Here is a 26,422-nt window from a genome sequence, read left to right as displayed (position 1 = left end):
TGTACTTGATTTACGGGAATATAGAAAATCAACTTAAGCTTTTGTGGTCCAAACAGTGATTTTTAAATATGTAAAACACTTTGACAGCTCATACAAGATTTATTTTTATCAAAACACTATTATTTTTAAAAATGAAAAAAGCTGCAGCACCCTGAGTCTTGATAGATATTGGATATTCATTTACCATGTCACATCGTTGATCAGAAGTTCATTCAAATCAGAAAATGTAAGCTAACAACCTGTAGTACGGGTGCCTCATGAAAGTACAGAGCCAAAAGTTATAAATTTAATTGAAACATTTTCATTACACTGGTAACTTTTTTTAGGGTGTCAAGTCAGCATCTTTAAATAACAATTATTCTAGCTACACCAATGTTAATTTAAAATATACATGTTCAACAGTGAAGATCCCTGAAATTATCAATGAAACTTCTTAAGAGTGTCTCTGTTTTTAATTCACTGTGACAAATTATATTCTGTTAACTTCACATCTTTTTCATTAAAGTAATACATTCTGCCTAAAGATGTAGATTTTGATACGCCAACAGCACATAAAATGTTTTGGAAAGGCAAAAGACAAGAGTCTTCCTTCTGAGGCCAAAAAGAATGACACTGCAGGTCCAGGTATGTTGAGAAAAAGTTGTTTGTCTCCTTCACCACATATATTTCTGATGAAGGCAAAGGACCAGTGTTCATCATATAGAGCTCCAGCAAAAGTATTTTGCTGGGGATGTGTGCATCTCCATTGTGAGGGATTTTCATTGAATGAAAAAAATAAAGAAAGGCTTTTCGGAAGAATTTACTTTTCTAATCTCTAAAGAATCACAAGAAATTGGTTAGTAATGGTGGAAATTCCTTGTACCAGGTATTGTGCAGCTGTCAAAAATTTCTTCTCGAGGTTCTTGCATAGGAAATCCACATTGACTTTCTCTAGGAAGTGAAAAAAACATTTGTCAATATAGCTCCGCAGAAATCATAAACACCAGATGCAATTGTTATTTGTGCATCATCTACTAGTTGGGTTGGGTTGGGTTGTTTGGGGAAGGAGACCAGACAGCGAGGTCATCGGTCTCATCGGATTAGAGAAGGTTGGGGAAGGAAGTCGGCCGTGCCCTTTGAGAGGAACCATCCCGGCATTTGCCTGGAGTGATCTAGGGAAATCACGGAAAACCTAGATCAGGATGCCCGGACGCGGGATTGAACCGTCGTCCTCCCAAATGTGAGTCCAGTGTCATCCGCTAGTTGAAGACTAGCTCTTCTCACTATATGTTTTTTAGTTCCTCCGAAACAACAGCACACAGATTTACTGTGGCTAGTAGCAAAAAAGGAATGCTCACATCAGTAGAGAAATCATTTTTGTGCTGACACAAGTTTTTAAAGCTTTTCTTATTCTTATATTGTGCAGCACATTCATCAGTGAAAAAATGCGCATTCTTCACTTGTTGGTAATGCTCTGCCAGCCACTTAACCATTTCTTTCTGGACAACCTTTACAAATCCTACATCATGTTCCATATCATCATCTAAAAAGCAGTGGTTCAACATTACCAATTTACTTTCTTCATTTACCACATAAACACACATGGGATGTGGGGTGTGGGAGGGTCGGTTAGAATAGGTCCATGGTATTCCTGCCTTTCGTAAGAGGCGACCAAAAGGAGTCTCACATGTTTCGGGCTTTGTGATGGTCCTCTCTAGGGTTTCATTTCCATTCCTCAAAATTTTTCCAAAGAGCGAGCCAATTGGGGACAGGCGCCTCATGTGGTGCAGTGTGTCCATTGTGCATTGTCATCTTTAGCCCACTTTCTTGTCGTCACATTGCAGTCCCACCCATTCTCCATCTCTTGGACAAGAGCACCTTCCTGGGAGCATTTTCCACTATGCACTATGCAGTGTCACTTTCTGTGCCAACAATGACCATGGACTTCTTTGCATGTCATATCCAGCGTGGTAGCCAGTCCGTCGTGGTGGGGCCACCATGTACCCTGTTGGTTGTAGCCACTTGACAACATAGGGATCGCTCTGCTGATGCCTGTGCCGTGAACTTCTCACATATGCCAAATAGTAGATGCCCATCACCCTGGGGAATTGGGACTCCCAGGAATGGCCATCCTGCCAGGTGGTCTTTGCTGCGCCTTGGTGGCGCACGTGGGGAGCGCCTTTGGTTGGAGTAGGTGGCATGAGGGTGGATGACAAGCCATGAAGCGTAGTATGTCATGTCTTGCTGGTGGTCCGCCGCCGGCAGTCTCTAAGTGGGAAAAGTCTAACTTAAATGCTGAGAAATATGACCCCAAGTCGTTCCCCTCCCTGACCACACCATGGGAGGAACACCAGACTAAGGATAGCAGTGAAGCTTATTTGCCCCCGTACCTTGTATGTACGAGATTTGATGGGGAATCTTTCATGTCCATGAAGCCTCAGTTTTTTGTGGAGCATTTGGAGGACAAGTTTGGGGAGGTGGAGGGCTTGTCCAAAATGCGCTCTGGGTCAGTTTTGATAAAAACAGCATCCTCTGCCCAGTCACGGGCATTACACACTTGTGGCAAGTTGAGGGATGTTTCTGTTACCATCACGCCTCATAAGAGCTTAAATATGGTCCAGGGTATTATATTCCATAGGGACATTCTTTTGCAGTCTTACGATGAGCTGCGTGCCAATTTAGAGCGGTGAGGTGTTCATTTGGTGCGGTGCGTCCATCGGGTTCCGAGGGGTAACCAGGCTGCCGCCGGTGCCTTCATCTTACCCTTGAGGGTGACACATTGCCCGAGAAGGTCAAGTTTATGGTCTACTGCTGTGGTGTCAAGCCATATGTCTCTCCCCCGATGCGATGCTTTAAGTGCTAGAAGTTTGGCCATATGTCTTCCTGCTGTACTTCTAGGCCCACACCTCAAGTTTGTGGATGTCCATTGCATCCCAATAGTCCATGTGCCCCATCTACCATCTGTGTCAACTGCAGAGATCATCATTCATCTTGCTCACCAGACTGCAGTATTTTGCAGAAAGAGAGGAAAATGATGGAATATAAGACCCTGGACTGACTGTCCTACACTGAGGCTAAGAGGAAATTTGAAAACCTACATCCTGTGGCTATGACATACTCATACACTGCTGCTATGAGAACAGTTGTCGCCCAATCGGTTCCTCAAATTCATGTTGCCTCTCAGAACGGGGAGACTACACCTGCCCCTATTTTGGTGGGGGGCACTTCCCTCCTTGTTGCTCCCTCACCACCCACTACTTTGGGAGCAACCCCCCTCTCCCTCCTCTCCCCTCCCAAACCATCAGGGATTTCAGTCCCCACTTCTAAACCAGAGAAAGAGAAGCGTAAGCCTTCTTTGGCGCCTCTCACTATGAATGGGGTCCCTTGGGTCACTCCCTTCTCAGGTTTCTGCTAGTGGAAAAGATGACACCCACCAGTGACTGAAGAGCAGCTGGTCTTAGGGCTTCGCACCCATCCTCAGTCCCGGAGACTTTAATTCAATGAAGTCCTCCCAGCCAGGGAAACCCAAGGCATAGTGCGAGAAATCAAAATAGAAGGCCCCTAAGAACAAGCAGCATGTGGTGGCACCCACACCACCGCTACCTACAAGCTCTGTGTCTGAGGGTGGGGTGGAGATTCTGGTGTGCACTGAGGATCTGGATCTCTCCAGACCCTCAGATACAATGGATATAGACTTCTCAGGCAAAAAGTCAGTGGCAGCAGGTGACCCTGAGGCGTAAACTGCCTCATTGAATGTTCCATGCCTTCACAGTCTCATGATGATGTCACCCTCCAGTGGAATTGTGACGGTTTTTTCTACCACCTGGCTGAGCTAAGGCAACTGTTAAGCATTACACCTGCTTTCTGCATTGTCTTCCAGGAAACCTGGTTCGCGGCAATGCGGACCCCTGCCCTCTGCGGCTATAAGGGATATTACAGGACCTGTAGTGACTATAATGGAGTGTAAGGGGAAGTTTGCGTTTATGTCCTCAACTCTGTCTGTAGTGAAACGGTACCCCTTCAAACCCCTCTTGAAGCTGTGACTGTGAGAATACGGCCGGCACAGGAAATAACTGTCCACAATGTATACCTTCCTACAGACAGTGCAGTACCCCTGAATGTATTAGCTGCACTGATTGATCAATTCCCTAAACCTTTCCTGCTTTCGGGAGATTTTTAACGGCCATAAACTCCTTGTGCGATGACACTATGCCTACTGGCTGAGGCAAAGATGTCGAAACTTTACTGTCTCAGTTCGGCCTGTGCTTCTGAAATACTGGGGCTGCCATACATTTCGGTGTGGCTTGAGGTCGTTACTCGGCCATTGATTTATCAATTTCCAGCCCAGGACTTCTCCCATCTATCCACTGGAGAACCCATGATAATCTGTGTGGTAGTGACCACTTCCCCATTTTCCTATCACTGCCCCGGCATCAGGCCCACAGACATCTGACCAGATGGGCTTTAAACAAGGTGGACTTGGAAATTTTCACCTCTGATATCACAGTTGACTCTCCCCTATGTGGTTGAGCAGGTGTCTACCACAATCATATCTGCAGCAAAAAATGTGATCCCTCACTCTTTAGTGTGCCCTTGTGATAGTCCCTTGGTGGTTGCCGGAAGTCGCTGAGGCAATTACAGAGGGTCGGCGAGCTCTACAGCGATATAAGTGACACCCTTCTCTAGAGCATCTGATAGCCTTTAAGTGGCTCTGTGCCTGTGTACGCCAGCTTATAAAACATCAGAAACAGGAGTGTTGGGAGAGGTATGTGTCGACCATTGGGTGCTGTACGTCCCTTCCCAGTTCTGGACAAAGATCAGATGTCTTGAAACTTCCTGGCAGATTAAACCTGTGTGCTGGACCGAGATTCGAACTTGGGACCTTTGCCTTTCACGGGCAATTGCTCTACCAACTGAGCTACCCAAGCACGACCCACGCCCTGTCCTCACAGCTTTACTTCTGCCAGTACCTCGTCTCCTACCTTCTATACTTTACAGAAGCTCTCCTGCGAACCTTGCAGAACTAGTACTCCTGAAAGAAAGGATATTGTATTTTGGTTTCCCTTTTCATGAAAATACCCTCATGTTCTGTGCTATTCTCATCTGACCAATATGGGGATGCTATGCCATGACTTAGCCGGTGGAAAATCTTCATGAGGCAATAAGCATATTATATTTGTGACATTCCTCAGACTCCTGCATACCATACCATTTACCTCTTCCAAATACTGATTTTTGTTATGCTTGTTTCTCGATTTTGAAATTCTTTGGGAATTGCACAAGGAACTGTGTTGAAGTGAAGTGGATGATGCTGTTTGGTGACAAGGGGATTACATCATCACCTTAGTTTCTTAACATGCCCATAATGTTTTTAAAATTGGACCAATTACTAGAAATGATAAAGCAATGCACCCCAAATCTACTCTTTATGCAGGGTGTCCCAGGAGGAATAATCAGTATTGAGGGGTATGATGGGATTGATCATTTCAAGCAGAAAAGTCTAGTTAACATTGGCTCTAAAAAGTGTATCTTAATGAGCTGTAAGCATTTGTTCACCTTTGCCATGGTATTGTGAAATGCACCTCTTGTACTGAGCAAGTGCTCATAGCTTCCAAGAAATACATTTTAGAGCCCATGTTTATTAGACATATTTGTTTTGAAAGATCGTTGTTGTCAAATCCGTGAATATTGATCATTCCTCCTGAGGCACCCTGTGTTACTTTATACATTTCAGAAAAAAGTGATTATGTTAATATTGTGTGTACTGATGGGGCTAGCCAAATGATCTTCCTAGACTTCTCGTTTAGCTTGCATGAGTCTACAAAATTTATGTCCTATTTGAATTGATTGTGTGTAGCAGAGAGGTTTGTAAGATCTGGAATGTGCTGAAGATATGACTGGGTGACTTATTTCTTGAATTAATTTTTCACTCTGCATTGGAGTGTGTGCTGGTTTGAAACTTTGTTAGATTAAAAGTCTGAGCAGATTGCTTTTCTTTAGGCAGTACTTTTAATTGTGAGCTATTAAGGCATGACTTGTTACCCTCGCTCACTGCTTCAACGGAGTGGAAACAACCCCTAGGCTGTGACTTAGTCATTTCTCTGCAATATCCTCTCTTCCAAGAGTTCTGGTCAAGCAAGGTGTGCAGGAGAATGTCTTTGAAATTTTGATAGTAGGAGAGAGGTACTCGTACCAGTGGAATTGAAGCTGTAAGGTTGTGTTATGTTTCATGCCTGGATAACTCAGCTGGTAAGAGCAGCCAACAAAAGGCAATGTTCTGTTGTAAAATCCCAGTCCAGCACAAAGTTCAAGTCTTCCAAGTTTCAGGATTGCTTTGTTCCTTGTGGTTTCCTCACCATAATCCAGGCAATTTAAAAAATACCCCCGGCAGCTTACATGTCAGGAAGAACTTTCAGAACTTCCTTCTCAGGCAGCAGAATTTGAAGAGAGGTTGACAGTGCTAGAGAATTGAGGTCAGCAAGACCAGCAACCCTTGTGTAGTGTGATTTCGTTGGGTCACTTTGGATAAAGTTGTTATCACCTGTTTCCTTGTGTGATATACACCTCTGGTGCTTGGACTTTTACCCCACAGAGGAAACACTCAAGTTTATGCTACTTCTGGTGTACGTTATTGTACACTTTCAAACAACGGAAAATCCAGGATGGAATGTAACAATAGTGGCTTCAGCTGCCAGAGACTGCAGTCGTGTGTGTGTTGCGTTTGGATGATTGCATCTATCTTCTACTTTTGACAAAGGCCTTGTTGGCCAAAAGCTTATTTTGTGACAGTCTTCTTGTTTTGTTTATGAGCGAGTCAGCATCTCTGCTATGTGGTTTGGTTCTTATGTTAGTAAACTTTTACAGATTGCATTTGGTTTTGTAAAATGGTAACTCTAAATCTGAATGAAAACTAGCCATCTCTCATGTGAAAAGGAGGTAAATGTGGCAGGTTTCTAAAAAAAATATTTTGGAAGGAAATTTAAACGTGTGGTAAGAGTGACCGGCCCATTTGTTTTTATGTAGCAGTTAGCCAGCAACATGCCTCTTCCAGAGAATTTCAGTTGTTTGTTCTTACAATTGTGTTCATCCACAGTTATTGTAGAGCCTTTTTAAAATTAGTGGTGATCTGTTCTTGGCACTTCTTAATTCCATACTGGCTTCATATACAGGGTGTTAAGTCATAACACCCCTTGTATCTCCCCATCCGTAATAGATACAAAGATGCCGTTTGGACTGTGAATTGCAGAGACAGGGGCTACTTGAATACACCACATTTCATGTTTGTGTTATTTTTTGTTACAGAGATATGAGGCCATCTTTGGTTTTTTAAATGGAACCTTATGTTAAATTATAGCATAACATGATGGGCTTAAAAAGACCATTTCAAATATGTGTAATCATAATGTTTAGGTGAATAGTTTTTGAAACACAGATATGTTCTCGTATCATGTTTGTCCATCGAAGCAGCGTTGTCCAATGTGACCCTTCCTGTTGTGTAGAGTACATGGTAAACTTTGTAAGTCCGTCCTTACACAATCACGCCCATTTACCCAACAATAGTAATACATACTGCGATATTTTGTGCAAAAATTAACTGATGATGTCGCACCAATATTATTCAGTTATTTGACAACTGTGATACCAAAATAATAGAAAACATACAGTATTAAAACTATTACAAAATGTTAATACATTTTAAGTAACAGAAATACAAATGTAAATGAGGACGCCCTTAATGATCACAATTATTTCGTACTTATTTGTTTTTATTTGAAAATATTTACTATTGATCACTATACGAAGCAAACACACCCAAAGATGCAAGATACATACTGTACATGATACAAAACTTTACTGACGCATGTGCTCAAAATGCTTCCCCTGTGCTGCAGTGCACATTTGTAGTCACCGTTCGAATGATTTTTGAACGGTTCCGAGGGTGTCATGTGAGATATCAGCCCATGCTTCAATGATACGTTGCTTCATATCATCTGGCGTAGTTGGTATTTGAGCATACACTTTATGTTTGATTGCTCCCCATGGAAAAAAAAATCAAGAGGTACCTGTCGAAGTCAATGAGGGTTCTGTACTGACCAGTAATGCATATTACGCAAATTTACATTACTGTGGTTGGTGGACGCTTCATCAGTAAAAAACGGCTGTTGAAAAAAATGTTGGATCATTTTGTAGGCGCTGCAGGCTGGTTTGGCAAAATTCCTGACGCGGTTAGAAATCCACAGCGGTGAGTGCTTTATGTAATGAGAGGTGAAACGAGTGAAATCTATGCCTGTGCAAAATGCTTAGAACACTTATCTGACTTATACCTCATTCTTAGGTGATATGTCGCGACAAAACAGTAGGGTTGTTATGCGCCAACGCTAGAACGCCCTCTTCACATACCTCGCCAGCTTCAGTTTTCTGCCTTGTCCTCTGTATGGCGTTCCATGATCCCAATTAAAGTAGTTTCTTGCAAATACGAGCAAGAAGCTGGTGCATAGGATGCTCACGATCAGGATGCAGCTCTCCATATCACTTTATTGCTCTAACAGCCTTTCTTCTGCTTTCACCATACTCTAGAAGTACATCTAACTTTTCTTCCTTGGTGTACATATCTGCTTCAAGAAACTGTGATGGAAATGCGATGTCTCATTACCCTAGCAGCACATTTATACTCTTCTCTCCAGCTACCTCGTGCGTCACCTTGTGGTGTTATCGAAAGCAGGAAAAAAACGCCTTCCCTGTTAAGTTACTTAGTGATCAACAATAATGGTCGCATTGGACTATGCCGCTTCGAAGAACGAATATGATATGGGAACATATCTGTGTCTCAAACTATTCGCCTATTGATATACACGTATTTGAAGTGATGTTTTTAAGCCCATCATGTTACGCTAAAACATAGGGTTCCATTTAAAAAACCAAGATGGCCTCATATCTCTCTAATAAAAAATAACACAAACATGAAATGTGATGTATTCAAGTAACCCCTGCCCCTCCAATTCACTGTCCAAACGGCATCTTCATATCTATTACTGTTTGGGAGATACAAAGGGTGTTACGACTTAGCTACCTCACCCTGTATATCCTTAACTCAGTAATGTGCTTGGAGGTTGATGGGTTCAGACCCTTACTGAGGTGATCTAGAAGTAAGGAAGATCACACACACCCATGTCTCCCTGCAAAATTACCTTTCTGCAATTTTTTCTACAATGATTAGTAATTTTGTAAATAGGTTAGTGAGAAAGAGAAATTATTGAAAAATATTACTTGTATTAACTACCATATACTAATGAAAAATTTTGCACACAGCAAATTAAACATATCATTTTAGTAAATAAATTCTAAATTGCATAAACTTCCTAAAAAATTTGAAAGTGGAACAAAGAAAATCTTATTGTTTATGGCAGCTAATATACATTGGTCCTTATAGGTACAACCAGCAGGCACAGGGAACGGACTATCCATTGAGATTTCGTGCAAGAACTACTCGTACATGGGTTTAAAGGTTAGCACTGTAATAAGGAAAGGAAATTAAGACTTTCAATGTTGTACAATGTGTCATAGTTTTATTTGCAGTAGAATGAGAACAAAATACCTAATACATAAATATGGCCTACTTCAGTGATCTAGCACGACATGCTTGTGCAGTGCAACCAAATGGTAGAGCACACTTTTTTTTGCATGAGGATTTAACTTAGATGAACAGAGTAAAGCTATCTATAGACATGGTGGTCAACAACTCCCACATTATGTTAATGCTGCAGGAGGCTTATTCTTGAGTTTAATTTATACAGCACGAATGAAACTTAGTAGCAGCTAAAGAATGGCTGGATTGGCAAGTAAATTACATAACCCTTCCACCTTTTTTTGGTTGCTTCCTCCACTGCCACTTCATGCTCCAGCCCTCAGTTGGCAGAAACGAATGCATATTTGCGTCGGAATGCACTTGCTGACATTAGAGACATCACATTACCAAAGCAAAGTAGCAGCAAATACTTCATCATTGAACATGATTGTGCTATGTAGGTGGCAGCTGAACCAAGTGTACTGTTAACATATAAACTATGTTAACGATAAATGTCTGGTCAGTAGTAGTTGTCTTTATGTTTTTACTTCAACAAAATGACCCTGTGACAGCAGTGTGCATTTACTGTTGTGGGTTGAGGGAAACGGTTCTTCGTGTAGATGGAAGATGATAAGAACACCTGTTGTAGTCAATTCTTTAATGTTCTTTCTTTCTTTTATCATCTTCTTTCTTCCCACCCTCAATCAGTTTTTGTACCCTCTTTAGTGTACACCCGTGCTATGGGTGTACATCGGTACAATCCAGGGTCGGTTCAGTGCTCTTACAAAAGGACATAAATGTTTTCAGTTTGAATATACATGGTGTACATAAAGTCTGGGAACACTTTCAATTATTTATTGCACAAGAACAAAACATTGTACAGATGTCATTGAATTTTGAAGAGAAACTCTGAAAGTTTTTTTTTTTTACAAACATTTGATATGTGAACCAGGAGTGATGCGGCAGACGTCAATATGGTAATCAAATTCTTGCCGTACCCATTCCATTATGGCATCATCGACTGTGGCAGTCGCTTCCTGTGTTCTCTCCCAGAACTCTGCTACAGTAAATTATGAAACTACGCTGTGGCGGTATACATAGAGCGGTGGGGGGAGAGGGGGGAACTTTCAGGGTTTCTCTTCAAAATGACAAAGGGGCTATGTATGATATCTGTACAATTTTCGGTTCTTGTGCAATAAATAATTGAAAGTGTTTCCGGACTTTATGTACACCCTGTACAATTTTGATTTCTATACAGCTGTTTCTCTGTTCTCAAAGGTTTCGTGAATTTTCCTTCATGTGAGGTCTGTCTTGTACACAGTTATGCATGCTTCGAAAGATTTGTATTTGTTTTCTAGATATTAGTTTTTTTTCCATTCTTCACTTCTTAGAGGTCTCAGTAATCTTTTGCCTTACTCATTTACTCAATTTTTATAATTTATTCTTTCATCAATGGAATTTCGTATCTTTTGTGTTATCCAAATATTTCTTCTGTGGTTGTCTTTTTGTTTAATCATCCCCATGCTGCCTTCACTACATCATCCTTCAGAGCTACCCATTTATCTTCTATTTGTAGTTCTTTCACGTATTTCTGTTGGGCATTGCCTAATGCTCTCTTTAAACCATCTAGTGATCTCTGGTCGGGTCCCATCTCCTTAATTTCCTTCCTTTTTGTAATTTCTTCAGCATTATTCTGCATTTCATACTTTTATAAATCATGGTCAGAATTTACACCATTACATAACCTATCAAAAACCTTTTAAGTGCCTACAGGTCTCTTTCAGTGATTAAATGGTGCTTAGTACAAAATTCTACCAGGCCACATTCCTTTCCTCTGCCGTGTCCTATTTTACAATTTTTCCTTCACTGCTTTTTGCTACTACTGCATTTCTGTCTCATCGTGACAATTAAATTATCATTTCTTGCTCCAGTCCATAGAATGTTATCCTGCTGAGTAACCTCCCTGCGCCGCCCCCCCCCCCCCCCCTCTCTACTGTGAGATCTAAATGTTGAAGTAGTTCACCTTTAAAATATTTTATAGATGCAGATGACACCACCATCTTACCATGTGGTATAGTTGCAGGTCATTCGGAAATACAATTACTATAGTTCCCCATTTGCAATGGACATTCTCATGCCTTGCGTGCTTAATAGCTTCAACCCCACAATTCACTGGGTGCAGAGTTACTGAAAGCGCTTTTCCTGGCACTCCCTTGCCCATTATTTCCCAGGGGGGAATTTGGTTCTAATGTGGGGCCAAGTTACCACATGCCCCAGGGGTCGAATCATTGAGCGTATCATACATTCAGAGAGTATCTGCCTTTTGGATTCTGATCAGATGACACTCTTTTCTACATCTGCAGGATTGTCTTTTGCGATTCTAAAGGTTTTTGCTCTCCAATTCTTGCAGACTCTGTTCAGTGGGAAATGGCCAAATTTGCATTCCAGTTACCACTTTCCGGTGTGGATCCACCTGGTGACTAGGATGGTAATTGACAGGAGACGATGAAGATGGATGCTCCAAAGGACAAAGTGGTTGCGATACAGTTAGCAGGCCATCTTCAAACAACAGAATTGTGCCCAGGAAATGCTGAATTATATCACCAGTGTAATCCATTGAGCTGCCTCCAATTCCATTCCCCAGGCGAGCAACCATCTCAGACATCAGCCTGTTCTTGAGTGGAAAGAAAAATATCACTCAACAAATAGACCCAGGCACACAGCTTTGTGGAAATTCAAATAGCATCCAGCTGCAAGAAATCTTCACACATTCAGGAGAGCAAGGACACAAGCAAGGCAAATAATAAAAGAATGGTAAAGGAACTCCTGGAACTTATTAGAGACTTCGTTAATTGGTCCACCTTCACCACACAATTTTGGGAATCAGTAAGAATGATTTTAGGCAAGGGCCTTTTCATGAGAAATGGGAGCTTTGTAGACACACACAGAGATGTGGCTCAGGTTTAAGCTGAACACTTTTTTACCATTTCTTTGTCATCTGGACAAACTTCTGAATTCCAGGTATACCATATAACTCTGGAGATGAGAAGGCTCTACTTCTTATTATGTGATAAGGAGATCTACAATCATCAATTCTCCATTTAGGAATTATAAACAAATCTGGACATAGCCAGAGACCCTTCTCCATGGCGAGATCAGATTCATTATGCTATGGTCTGTCATCTGTGCCATGGACCCAAAGGCAATCTCCTTTCTTGTTTCAATCGGATTTGGTTTTATGGACAGGAGCCCACCAACTTCAAGTATGTACCACAGTTTCATCTGTACATGGATGGATCCCAGCAAGCGAATGCACTTGCTTGTTCAGCTGTTTCCTCTGATAAAGCTTTCCAAGTAGGCTACACCTTTCAGAACAACTTGCAGATTATGATGCAGAATTACATGATATTAAGGTGGCACTCAAGTAGATTCAGCAGCTTTACAGTAAAAGGGTTCTTGTCCATCCTGACTTGCCCAATGGACTACAAGCAGACCATCAACTCTATCCCGTAGACCAGTTGATTCAGATCATCCATGACAGCTTGCAACAGATGCAACTCTGGGGTAAAGAGATGGTGTTTTGCTGGGCACCTGGACAGGTTGGAATACAGGGAAATGACACATCTGACAAAACAAACAAAGAAGCTTGTAGGGATGCTGTTGTATGTTGGAAGTGCCATCCCCTTGCATGTCACTATCTCATTGTCCGACTGAAGAATTGTGTCGGAAAGCAGCTCAAATCAACTGTGCAGGCATGGTGGACTTCATGTCAATCAAGCCGATGGTTAGAAGGGCAGCTCACCATGTTGCACATGTGACACTGCCCATTAACACATGGTTCCTTCCTCTGTGGGAGGCTCCACCAGCCTTTGAAGTTTGTGGTGGGTAACGTGTCCGGTTCGGCGTGTTTTGGCTATGTGTGTTTATAAACTGACATAAGGGAAACCCTGAGTTTGGCTGGAGATCTGCTCACCACCCTCGCTGATGCCGACAACAGTGTAATGTGAGTTTTGAAATTTTGTGAACCGTTAGGTCTCATCTCTAAAGTGCCAGGGACATGAGATTAGTGTGCTCTGAATGGGTAGCCCAAGAAGTTAAGCCTTTTTATACACGATTTTCACCGTCGTAGCTTAGTGTATCATTTCAGCAGTTTTTTATCATTGATACGTGGACTTTAACGTGTTTTAAGCAACTCTGCCACTGGATGTGGCGTCTTCCGCCCTCCTCCCAACCCCCCCCCCCCCCCCCTTTCTCGCACCACCACCACGAGAATGGCTTGCTGGTATTTTTCAAGGGTATTTATGACAATTCTTCTGAGTGCGCCGCCGCCACCACCACCACCACCACCACCACCACCACCAGCATCGTCGTCTGCATTGTCATCGTCATAATCTACACTGAAGAACCAAAGAAACTGGTACTCCCGCCTAATATCATGCAGTGCCCCCGCGAGCACGCAGAAGTGCCACAACACGACATGGCATGGATATGACCAATGTCTGTAGTAGTGCTGGAGGGAATTGACACCATGAATCCTGCAGGGCTGTCCGTAAATCCGTAAGAGTATGAGGGGGTAGAGATCTCTTCTGAACAGCACTTTGCAAGGTGTCCCAGATAGGTTCAGAAATGTCATGTCTGGAGAGTTTGGTGGCCAATGGAAGTGTTTAAACTCAGAAGAGTGTTCCTGGAGCCACTCTGTAGCAATTCTGGATGTGTGAGGTGTCGCATAGTGCTGCTGGAATTACCTAAGTCTGTCAGAATGCACAACTGACACGAAGCGATGCAGGTGACCAGACAGTGTGTCTACATATGTGTCGCCTGTTAGTCATATCTAGACGTGTCAGGGGTCCCATATCACTCCAGCTGACACACCCCACATCATTTCAGAGCCTCTACCAGCTTGAACAATCCCCTGTTGATGTGTAGGGTTCATGGATTCATGAGATTGTCTCCATACCCATACATGTCCATCTGCTCAATACAATTTGAAATGAGACTCGTCCAATCGGGCAGCTTGTTTCCAGTCAGCAACAGTCCAATGTCAGTGTTTACAGGCCTAGGCGAGGCGTAAAGCTTTGTGTCATGCAGTCATCAAAGGAACACGAATGGGCCTTCAGCTCCAAAAGCCCATATTGATGATGTTTTGTTGAATGGTTTGCACACTGACACTTGTTGATGGCTCAGCACTGAAATCTACAGCAATTTGCGGAAGGGTTGCACTTCTGTTGAGTTGAACGGTTCTCTTCAGTTGTCACTGTTCCCGTTCTTGCTGGATATTTTTCCGGTCGCGGCGATGTCGGAGATTTGATGTTTTTTCGGATTCCTGATATTCACGGTGCACTCGTGAAATGGTTGTACGGGAAAATACCCCCTTCATCGCTACCTCGGAGATGCTGTGTCCCATCGCTCGTGTGCAACTATAACACCACGTTCAAACTCACTTAAATCTTGATAACCTGTCATTGTAGCAGCAGTAACCGATCTAACAACTGTGTGAGACACTTGTCTTATATAGGCATTGCCAACTGCAGTGCCATATTCTGCCTGTTTACATATCTCTGTATTTGAATATGCATGCCTATACCAGTTTCCTTGGCACTTTGGTGTAATTTCCCATTGCTTTCAGCCATGCCTCCGTACCAGTGTAGCAAGGCCATGTTGACAGCTATTAGTTTGGCAGGTATTTCACTGACACTCCCAGAGGTGGTTGCAGGAAATGGTGGTGTTGATGCGTGCAAGCTGCCTACTGTGGCAGGGTCGTTTATTGGGACAAGAACACAAAATACCCTTCTCGAAATCTGAGAACAAAAGTAGACTTCCTTTGGAACTTACCCGTTCTTCTCTTTCCACATAAAAGTGCAAGATGTATAACCATGAGACTCAACTAGACTGAGTGCAGATTATGTACAGTAAGATATGCTTGTGTAATTGGACAGTCCTGCACATAGGTAACTGCTCTTTGTGTCATGTTCCTGGGGCAGTCTGCCCTAGAGGTCCGTGTATTGACTATTAAAACTGTAGCACTGTTCAAAACTGTTATCTAACTTTCTAAATGTGGAACTTTTGATGCTTATGCTATTTTGCACAGAAACTGGGCAACTAGAAAAACTGAGTTGGGTGGGGGGGGGGGGGGTGTATTTTAAGGGAGAGTAAAAATTAAAAATAAAAAGGAAAACAGGCTCTTTTGTTGTAGTTCAAGAATTGAAACACTGGATCAAAAATCTCAGTGTTGTAATTACCCTGTGTTATTCCTTGCATACAGAAAATACAACATGATCTTGGAATTATAAACCTATCTGTTTAGCAAACTGCTATAGGTAGTCATAAACTCATAAAACATTAAACTAGATTTGGAAAAAAAAAAAATGGATAAGATCTTCATTCATAAATCATTCTGTGCTTGCAAATGCTATGAGTTGTCAGATTGTATGTGTAATTGATATCTTCAGTACAGGTAACATTTCAACCTATTATTTTTATCCGGGAAAATTTTAATATTTTAAGGAGACAAATGTCTCTGCAAAACAATACTAACACTACTGAGACATTTTAAAAAAAGCTTTTAATTTTTATCTTTCAGAGCACTTCATGCATATGTGTTGTGAAGATGCCACGAAATGAGCAGGTTCTGAATCATTACAATGACTTTGGCTTACGTTCTTATGTGTTTTTTTTGGTTATTAGTTAGGAATGTCAGGTTCTTAGCACTCACCATTTTTTTTTTTTTTTTTTTTTTTTTTTTTTTTTTTTTTTTTTTTTTTTTTTGCAACATAGTAGCTGTGCCTGGGAACAAATTGTCACTGATTTAAGAGAGCATGCATGCAGTATGAATTTTGTATCCAAGTGATAAGCTTGATTCTTTACCAGCAAGTGTGCGTCCTGTTGTGGTTTTGATACTTTCAACTAAAACTTGTAGCCTGCGCATCTTCCCTTTTCCTTTAGTACTCATTCAGCAATAGTGGCTTACATGATTGTGACACATTTGCTTAACAGCACTTATGCTTTTACATCATTTTATTATTATTATTTAATTGTTATTTAATGACACAAAACTGCCCCTATTATCTCTTGTACCCAGTGGCATGTCAAAAAACTGAAATTAATGTAATAATAATCTGCATGTCTAAAATTGAGTTTGGGATTATGTTATTGAGCACTAATAAAAAGTAAGATAGTTTTAAAGAGAAGGGATGCTAACAACACAAGAATGAAAACGAGTGTTGAGAAGTCGGTAAAGGATGTACAAATGTTGTTTCAATGTGTACGTGAAGATTAAGAGTAGATATCCATTGTAGGCAAAAGACAGCTACAAAGAAAATCGTATGTATGGGTGGCAGTGTTCGAAACAGGAGTGAAAAGTAGTTATAATTGTTTGCTAATAATTATGGTAGACCTGTGTGTTAAACAAAACCAGTTTTTCTGGTAACATGTGAAGTTTTAGAGGTTAGGAAAGCTGTAACTGTAATTTTGTAGCATTTTATTTAATTTTTCTTTATGAAGAAGTGAGGGAAGTAAAACAGGTCTTTCAATGATCAGTTCTTTCATTACAAAAAATTGTATTTTGTGTACTTGGAGACACTGAGTATGAGAGGAGAAACACTTAAGAGACAGCAGTAAAAGAAAGAACAAATTGTGTATTGAGTATGAAGTTCAGAAATTATTTCTGACAAAGAAGTGTAATAAGTATTATTATTTGAATATATTAGCATGTAGAAAGAATAAATTAAAAAATAAGGGAACAAGTCTCATGAAATTGCAGCAGTATATCAAAATTAATCAGAAAAAAATCCTCAACCCTTTTGTTAAAGTGACTGCTGGGAAAAATAAGTGGTGGTAGACTAGATTAGATTGGTTTTGAAACCATTGTCTACGAAAACATTACTGGTAGTGTACAGAAAATGATATGATGAATAAAATGTATCCAACCATGTAAAAAGACATTGACACTTGATACAAAAATATTAAGTGAATTCAAAGACAAATGTAATGGACTATAGTGAATGTAGAAAAATGATTACCACCAGCAATTTTTATAACAATGGTACGATAAAGTTTCTGTTTGTTGGAATGCCTTGGTGTTGAGGTTGGGAAAAAAAAGTGATGATAAAAGTTTAAAAAATCTGGATACTTCAAATGGTTGTTCACAGAACACTTATAAAGTAACTTTAAGCACTGCATGAGCATTGTTATGTGATATTTATGCTTGAAGGTGTTTGCAGTACAGTGAGGTGTTACAGATTGTTGCTGGTCAGTTCACTTTGAATGCCGCCACGTTTTATTGCTTACACTTTTGTTTATTTATGCTATTTATTTTCGTATTTTTGGTGACTTCTATTAACAGTTTCACATCTGTGACTGCACAGGACAGCAGCTACAACATGTAATGTCTGGGTACCAAATGTACGTTGAATATATATTTTTTTCTTATTTTGTGGTGTAATTATGAGACACCTCATGATCATACCTACTCTACAAGTCCCATCCAGTAAAAATGTGGAAGGAGAGGTACATAATCTGTTTAGCTTTTCCTATTTCTTACTGCTTTGAGTGCAATGATTCAATTACAGACTGTGCTGCAGTGAGAATGAATGTAATTGATTGATGAAGACACAGTGGAAAGTTACTAGACAGATAGTGTAATTGACCAACAATTGAAATTCAATTTATTGAAGTATAGCAGTTGGCTTAACTTGTTTGAAATGCTGATGACAGTCCTCAGAGTGTTTGGCAACATCATAGTGTGGTAAAATATGAACCATGTTGTTTCATGTTTTATTTGTGGGAACATTTCCTCTCTGTTCTAGCCCACCACAGTATTGAGTCAGTTGTGTGAATTTCAGTACTGCCCTTTTCATGTCCTGTTGTAAACACTGAGCTGAAAGATGGCTCACGTAACATTTCTTTTCACTTGAATATGCATAAAAGTTAGTGGGGAGTGTATTGGCTTAATTTTAATAGGTTTAAATAAGACCATACTTGCACTTTAGCTACAACTTTATATTTTGTACGTTGATAGTAAATGGTTCATACTTTGTGTCCATTTTCAACTGTCTGTGCTGCAGAAGTAAGAACATGAATCGTATTATTTAAATTACGTCAGTATGCCAATACATATGAGTAAATTACCATTACTCATGGCCTGTATTTACACAAAGAACAGAATTCATTACAGTCAGCAACTACCCTGTGAACACATTAGTCTGTTGTTCTGTTAATTTGTTCTTTGTAATCCAAGTGGAGCAGTAATCATCAGGTTATTTACATTGTCTGTTGCACAGAGATTATACACGAAATGCAGGTCACAACCCGTTTGTTGTTTTTTGTCCCACAAACCCAACTCGCACTTTTCTCACATGACATCCTGAAAGTTATGGATCAAGGAAGTCGGGTAGATGGAGTATTTCTTGATTTCTGAAAAGAATTTGTCTCAGTACCACATCTGTGCTTTTTAATTTTATCAAAATTGTGTTCAAATTGGGTATCAGACAAAATATGTGACTGGATTGAGGATTTCTTGGTAGGGCAGATGTTGCATATTATCTTGGCTGGAAGTCATTGTCAGATGTAGAAGTAAATTCGAGAGTACCCCAGGGAAACGTTTTGGGACTCTTGCTGTTCATGTTGTATATCGTATTAATGATTTTGTAGACAATATTAATAATAACCTCAGACATTTTGTAGATTATGCAGTTATCTGCAACAAAATACCATTAGAATGAAGCTGCAAATACAGTCAGGCAGATCTTGATAAGATTTCAAAGTGGTGCAATTATTGGCAGCTTGATTTAAATTAGCACGATTTAAATTTTCAAAAACATAAAATTGTGCACTTCACAAAAAAAGTGTCCTTTGAGTCACAGTTAGACTCTGTAAACTCATACAGATATCTGCGTACAATGCCTACTAAGAACATGAAATGGATGATCACATAGGCCCAGTCATGGATAAAGCAGGTAACAGACTTTGGCTTATTGATATTGATTGATATAATACTAGGGAAATGTAACCAGTCTACAAAGAAGATTACTTACAAATCACTCATGGGAGCCATCTTATAATATTGGTCAAGTGATCAGACTACCTACAGCATGCGTAGTAGATGCATTTAGTCATTTCAACCATGCTCCATAGTGAATGGAATGGGAAGAAACCATAATAACTTGTAGAGTGGGATGTACCCTGTGCAATGCACTTCACCGTGTTTCACAGAGTCTACGGTGTAGATGTAAAAATGAACAACATAATGTCAATCCTTCAGAGTAAATATACTTTATTATCCACCCCTCCTCAACACATTTTTTCATTAAAATGCATACAAATAGAATTAAATAAAGATAACATGAAGCAGATTATGCTCTAAAGAACCTATTAATTTTGAAGAATGTAGAAAGTAATGTGAGAGGTTTAATTGGATATGATGATGGAAGTAGTGTTAACACCTTGAAGTCTACTAATTTTTCAGGATCTATTACTTACTGGGTGAAAGTCAATAACTCACATTAAAAAATGTCAGTGAATTGTGTGAGAAAAATAAAAGTAGGAGTAGTTAGAAAGATTGGACTGAAAAGTAAAAATGTCATTAATTGGTCAGAAAGTTCAGGACTAGAACAGTTCTGCTAACACACTCTTACAAGAAAAGGCATCTGTGTTATCCATAAGGGTGTATTGGTATTTAACACTGTTACCCTACGTCATGGCCTCACAAACTTCATTATTCAGTTGCTGCTTTCCTGTAATAATTATCCTGCCAGTTTGTTTGTCTCTCACATGTCTGCTTCATCTGCAACTACTCTGCAAGCCGCTATAGGATGCCCTGTGCCACTACTAGTCACTCCATTTCCTGTCCCACTAGTAAATGGAGCGAGGGAAAAAGGCGGTGTATATTGCTAATTTCTGTTATCTTATCTTCACAGTTCATACATAAAATGTACATTGGCATCAGTAGAATCGCACTGCAATCAGCAGCAAGTGTTGGTTCTCTAATTTTTCTCAATAGTATTTCTTGAAAAGAACATTGTCTTGCATCCAGGGATTCCCATTTGAGTTCTGGAAGTATCTCTGTAAAACTCTCATATTGATCAAAACTACTGGAAACAAATCGAGCAGTACTCCTCTGAATTGATTTGACATCTTCCTTCAATCTGACCTGGTGAGGATCCCAAATACTCAAGCAGTACTCAAGAATATGTTGCACTAGGGTTTTGTATGAGGCTCCCTTTATAGACAAATTAGGCTTTCCTAGAACTCTCCCGAAAAACCGAAGTTTACAATTCACCTTCCCTATTAGTACTAATACTACTACTGTTATTGCTACTAACCTTATGCGTTCATTCCATTTCATATTGATTTGCAACATTATGCTTGGATATTTAATTTATGTTACTATGTCAAGCAGTACACCACTTAAACTGCATTAGAACATTACAAATTGTTTTTCCTTACTCATCTGCACTAAATTAAAATTTTCTACATTTAGAGCAAGCTGCCATTCATTACACCAAGTAGAAATTTTGTCATTTATGTGTGTAGAGAAAAAGAGTGATTCTATTACACTTTCCTGAGGAATTCCTGAAGATACCATTGCCTCTGGTAATCACACGCCGTCCAGGACAACGTACAAAGACTTGAGAGTCACTTGTGAATCTGAGAAACTATTTTGCATACTCTGACCTCCTTTATCAGTCTACAATGGCCACAGTGTCAAACACTTTCTGGAAATTAAGGACTAAGGAATCTGCCTGATGCCCATCAACCATGGTTCACAGGATATAGTGCAAGAAAAGGGCAAGCAGAGTTTTGCAAAAGTGACGCTTTCCAAATCCATGATGATGTGGAGAGAAGTTTTTCTATCTCAAGAAAATTTATTATATTTGAGTTTAGAACATCTCAAGAATTCTTCAGCAAATTGATGTTATGGATATTGACATGTAATTTTATGGGTCTGTTCTTTTACACTTCTTATATAAGGGAGTCACTTAGTTTTGTGTAGCCGCTTGGGATTGTGTGCAGGAATAAAGGCCCATTGCTGAATAATAAAAACACTGCTAGCCTTCTTGGTGGATTTTTTTTAACTTAACAACCACGGTCGCCGTGGTGACATCGTGGTCACCAGTTGCTGTCTACTTTGATTCTGTCAGTAAATCAGCCTCCTGTTTGTAGCTACAAAGTCTAAAATATTACTATTGCATATACGTTGTTGAGCTAACTGCTCAAGATAGTTTGTGGAAAATGTGTTCAGAGCTACTTCACAAGTCTGTGTTTCTGTGCCGCCTGCAGTGAATCCATGGATGTCCCAGTCTATACTCACCTTCATTTAAGATTGTATGAATGGGCTACATCTGTGTTACTGAATGGAAACTTTCTTCGAGTGATTCTGTTATGGCAGAATTGGGGAGCCGATAAACGCGTCCGGTGATCAGCTTGAGTTCACTTAGGCTGGTTACTCACGTCCAGAAAACTTCGCATTCCGACTTGGTTTCAACCTCAATAGACACAATATTTTTGTCGATGCCAACGAGTACTCCCGCTCCTATTCACATCCACATCTACACTTACAGACATGCTCTGTAAGCAGCTATATGGTGTATGGCCAGTTGTACCCAGTACCACTACTATTCATTTTCTTTCGTGTTACACTCACAAGTACAGTGAGAAAAATGTGACTGTTTACATGCCTCCTTACTGTCCTTAATTTCTCGTAACTTCATGGCCCATGCACAAAATATACGTTAGTGGCAGTAGAGTCATTCTGCAGTCAGTTTCAAATGCCGGTCTCTCAGTGTCTTGCTTCAATCTGACCTGGTGGGGATCACAAACGCTGTAGCAGTACTCAAAAATGGCTCGCACTGTAGTTGGAGTCACGAACAATGACAGTTGAGTTTAGACTTGTTCTGCACACCTACATCATGCATTCTTTGACAGCCAATGAGTGTTTAGTAGTGCTCTGAGCACTCTGCTCTAAATGCCATAGCTAATATGAGCATTAAATGTAATTGTAGTGAATTGTTTAGTAATTTTTTTCATTTGTTGTGAGTTTTCATCACTGTTGGTGGTGATAAGTAATAAATACCGCATACGTAAGGGAGAGAAATAATTTGCACAATACACACTTTTAACTGGAAAACACATGATGCGCGTACCAAACTGTCACTTGGAATTGCCAACAATGCCATCCCTGTCCATGCCTCCACATGCATGAGCCACCATCATTCGTGGATCATGTTCTATACATGAAAGTCCATTACAGATAAACCACATTTTCCAAAAATTCTAATAGTAAAAACCAAATTTGACCATCTATCTTCATTACTACATCCTTGCGTGATCGTTCCATTTAGTGTCACTTTGCAGCATTATGCCTAGATATTTGATGTGACTGTGTTGAGCAGCTCACTACCAATGCTCTATCCAAACATTATTGGTTTGTTTTTCCTATTCCTCTATATGAACTTAGGTGTTTTTTACAACTACATATGCATGTATATGGCTACTGAGCACTTCACAATTAAGTTGCTATTCCACTCTTGAACACTCCTTACATTTAGAGTAAATTATAAATTTTGTGTAAGTAATCTTGTATACTCCTACAGTCACTCATTAATGGCACTTTCTTGTACACTATATCATAATCAAGAAACATCTGCAGATGACTGCTGTTACTGTACATCAGAACATTCATGTATATGAAGAATAAGAGTGAATCTTATAGTCCTTTCATGTGGGCCTCTTGTTGATACCCTTGTTTCTGATGAACACTTTCCATGAAGGTAACACACTAGGTTCTATTGACTTAAGAGGTCTTTGAGCCACTTGCATATATTGGAATCTATTACGAATGCTCTTACCTTTAACAGTCTACAGTGGGGCACCATGTCAAATGCTTTCCAGAAATTGAGGAATATGGAAACTGCCAGATGCCCTGCATCCATGTGTTGCAGTATTTCATGAAAAAAGGGCAGGCTGAGGTTCAGCTTGCTGATTGGTCGACAGAAGCTTTACCATTGGACTGAGAATATGTTCAAGAATTTAGCAAAAAACCGAAGTTAAAAATATTGGTGTGTAATTTTGCAGATTCATTCTTATGCCTTTCTAATATACAGGAGTCACCTACACTTTTTTTCAATCAGTTGGACTCTGTGCTAGGCAACAGATAAGCAATAAATGCAAGCCAAGTAAGGGGCCAATGCGTAAAATACTATCAGTAAAACAAAATTGTGATTACACCCAAACCTAGCAACTTGTTTGTTTTCATCTCTTTCAGTTGTTTCTCTAAGCAAGGGATGTCTATTACTATGTCCTCCATATTGTAGTTAGTGTGATGATCAGATGACAGTATGTTTTTACGATCCTTTTGTGTGAATGATTTGTTAAATGCGAAATTAGAAAGTTCAGCTTTGCTTTTGCTGGCTTCTAATGCTGCATCAGACTGTTCAACAAGTGACTGGATAGAAGCCTTCAATCCACTTAGCGATCTTACAGAATCAGAATTCTCTCGGGTTGGCAGCAAGATCTTTTGCTAAGGTATACCAGTGCTAATTGTTGTATGCTTCATGCATCAATCTTTGTACAGACTCATGAATTTCAACCAACTTTTGATTTACAATCCATTCAAACTTGGCAAATAATTACTCTTCGTCCATTATACTGGAACTAAATGATGTCCATGCATTGTCTGTGTGGGATGCTAACAACTGCATATGTGCCCTTTCTAACAAAAATATTCTCCTAACCTTCGTGAGGGCTTTATGAACTTTAGAAACCAGTGTTGCTGTGTGACATAACTAATCCCTGTCATCAATACTGACATCGACAGTGAGATCAGACCTGTTTGTAGCTAAAATGTTTCCACTGCATGTGGGCTCTCGAACTACCTCTCAAGACAGTTTTTGGTAAATGTGTTGTAACATACTTAACAAGACTGCCTGTACGTACCACTTGCAATGAATCCACAGACATCCCAGTCTGTACTTGGTAGGTTAAAGTTGCCTCGAGCTGATAACGCATGATGTGGGTATTCCCATGCTACTGAACAAAGTCTTTCCTTGAATGATTCTAAAACTGTCACAGTGGAATGGGGTGGCTCATAAAAAAAAATCAGATAATTAACTTGAGTTCACTTGGATCAGCTAGACTCCAGACCAACAGACCCCTACCATTTCTGGGAAGGATACTGCAAATTGTCAGCACTGCTTGCATCCTTGGAGTGAGGCCAGCTGTCTTTATGAACTGAGGATGGTTTGAGAAATAGAGCAACAGGCCTCACTGGTGCCGACATGAACCACAACTAGATGCTAATTGCACCCTACACCCTCGATAGCCATAAGCATTGCTGTCTACACACTTTGGATGAGGCCCCCTGGCAGACAAATAGAGTGCATGTTGGACTCCCGCCATGGATGCAGTTTCTCTATAGAGCTCCATAATGCACCTAACATGTTGTTGTTGTTGTTGTAGTCTTCAGTCCTGAGAGTGGTTTGATGCAGCTCTCCATGCTACTCTATCATGTGCAAGCTTCTTCATCTCCCAGTACCTACTACAACCTACATCCTTCTGAATCTGTTTAGTGTATTCATCTCTTGGTCTCCCTCTACGATTTTTACCCTCCATGCTGCCCTCCAATACTAAATTGGTGATCCCTTGATGCCACAGAACATATCCTACCAACCGATCCCTTCTTCTGGTCAAGTTGTGCCACAAACTTCTCTTCTACCCAATCCTATTCTATACCTCCTCATTAGTTATATGCTCTACCCATATAATCTTCAGCATTCTTCAGTAGCACAACATTTCGAAAGCTTCTATTCTCTTCTTGTCCAAACTATTTATTGACCATGTTTCACCTCCATACATGGCTACCCTCCATAGATCTACTTTCAGAAATGACTTCCTGACATTTAAATCTATACTCAATGTTAACAAATTTCTCTTCTTGAGAAACTCTTTCCTTACCATTGCCAGTCTACATCTGATATCCCCTCTACTTCGACTATCATCAGTTATTTTGCTCCCCAAATAGCAAAACTCCTTTACTAATTTAAGTGTGTCATTTCCTAATCCAATTCCCTCAGCATCACGAGACTTCATTCGACTACATTCCATTATCCTCGTTTTGCTTTTGTTGATGTTCATCTTATATCCTCCTTTCAAGACACTGTCCATTCCATTCAACTGCTCTTCCAAGTCCTTCGCTGTCTCTGACAGAATTACAATGTCATCGGCGAACCTCAAAGTTTTTATTTCTTCTTCATGGATTTTAATACCTACTCTGAATTTGTCTTTTGTTTCCTTCACTGCTTGCTCAATACACAGATTGAATAACATCGGGGATACGCTACTACCTTGTCTCACTCCCTTCACAACCACTGCTCCCCTTTCATGCCCTTTGACTCTTAAAACTGCCATCTGGTTTCTGTACAAATTGTAAATAGCCCTTCGCTTCCTGTATTTTACCCTTGCTATCTTTAGAATTTGAAAGAGAGAAAGCTTTTGACAATGTTGGCTGGAATACTCTAAGTCTACAAATGCTAGAAATGTAGGTTTGCCTTTCCTTAATCTAGCTTCTAAGATAAATCGTAGGGTCAGTATTGCCTCACGTGTTCCTATATTTCTACGGACTCCAAACTGATCTTCCCCGAGGTCGGCTTCTACCAGTTTTTCCATTCGTCTGTAAATAATTCGCGTTACTATTTTGCAGCTGTGACTTATTAAACTGATTATTTGGTAATTTTCACACCTGTCAGCACCTGCTTTCTTTGGGATTGGAATTATTATATTCTTCTTGAAGTCTGAGGGAATTTCGCCTGTCGCATACATCTTTCTCACCAGATGATAGAGTTTTGTCAGGACTGGCTCTCCCAAGGCCGTCAGTAGTTCTAATGG

At 40.2% G+C, this 26,422-nt stretch overlaps 1 protein-coding gene across 12 annotated transcripts in view; it reads left to right on the top strand.

Moving 5' to 3' along the window:
• Window positions 1–26,422, top strand: part of LOC126353840 (transmembrane GTPase Marf) — a 168,800-nt gene that overhangs the window by 7,897 nt on the left and 134,481 nt on the right. For 2 of the 12 annotated variants that reach the window (XM_050002975.1, XM_050002979.1), the window contains exon 2: window positions 16,125–16,169. The exons of the other annotated variants lie outside the window; for them this stretch is intronic. The gene's annotated coding sequence lies outside the window, so the exon portion shown is untranslated. The remainder of the gene's footprint in view (window positions 1–16,124; window positions 16,170–26,422) is intronic. 12 annotated transcript variants of the gene reach the window in all.

Source organism: Schistocerca gregaria, chromosome 3, assembly GCF_023897955.1.
Source record: "Schistocerca gregaria isolate iqSchGreg1 chromosome 3, iqSchGreg1.2, whole genome shotgun sequence".
Taxonomy (NCBI): Eukaryota; Metazoa; Arthropoda; class Insecta; order Orthoptera; family Acrididae; genus Schistocerca; species Schistocerca gregaria.
The sequence above is the reverse complement of the archived record's forward strand: the minus strand, read 5'-3'. Positions and strand labels throughout refer to the sequence as shown.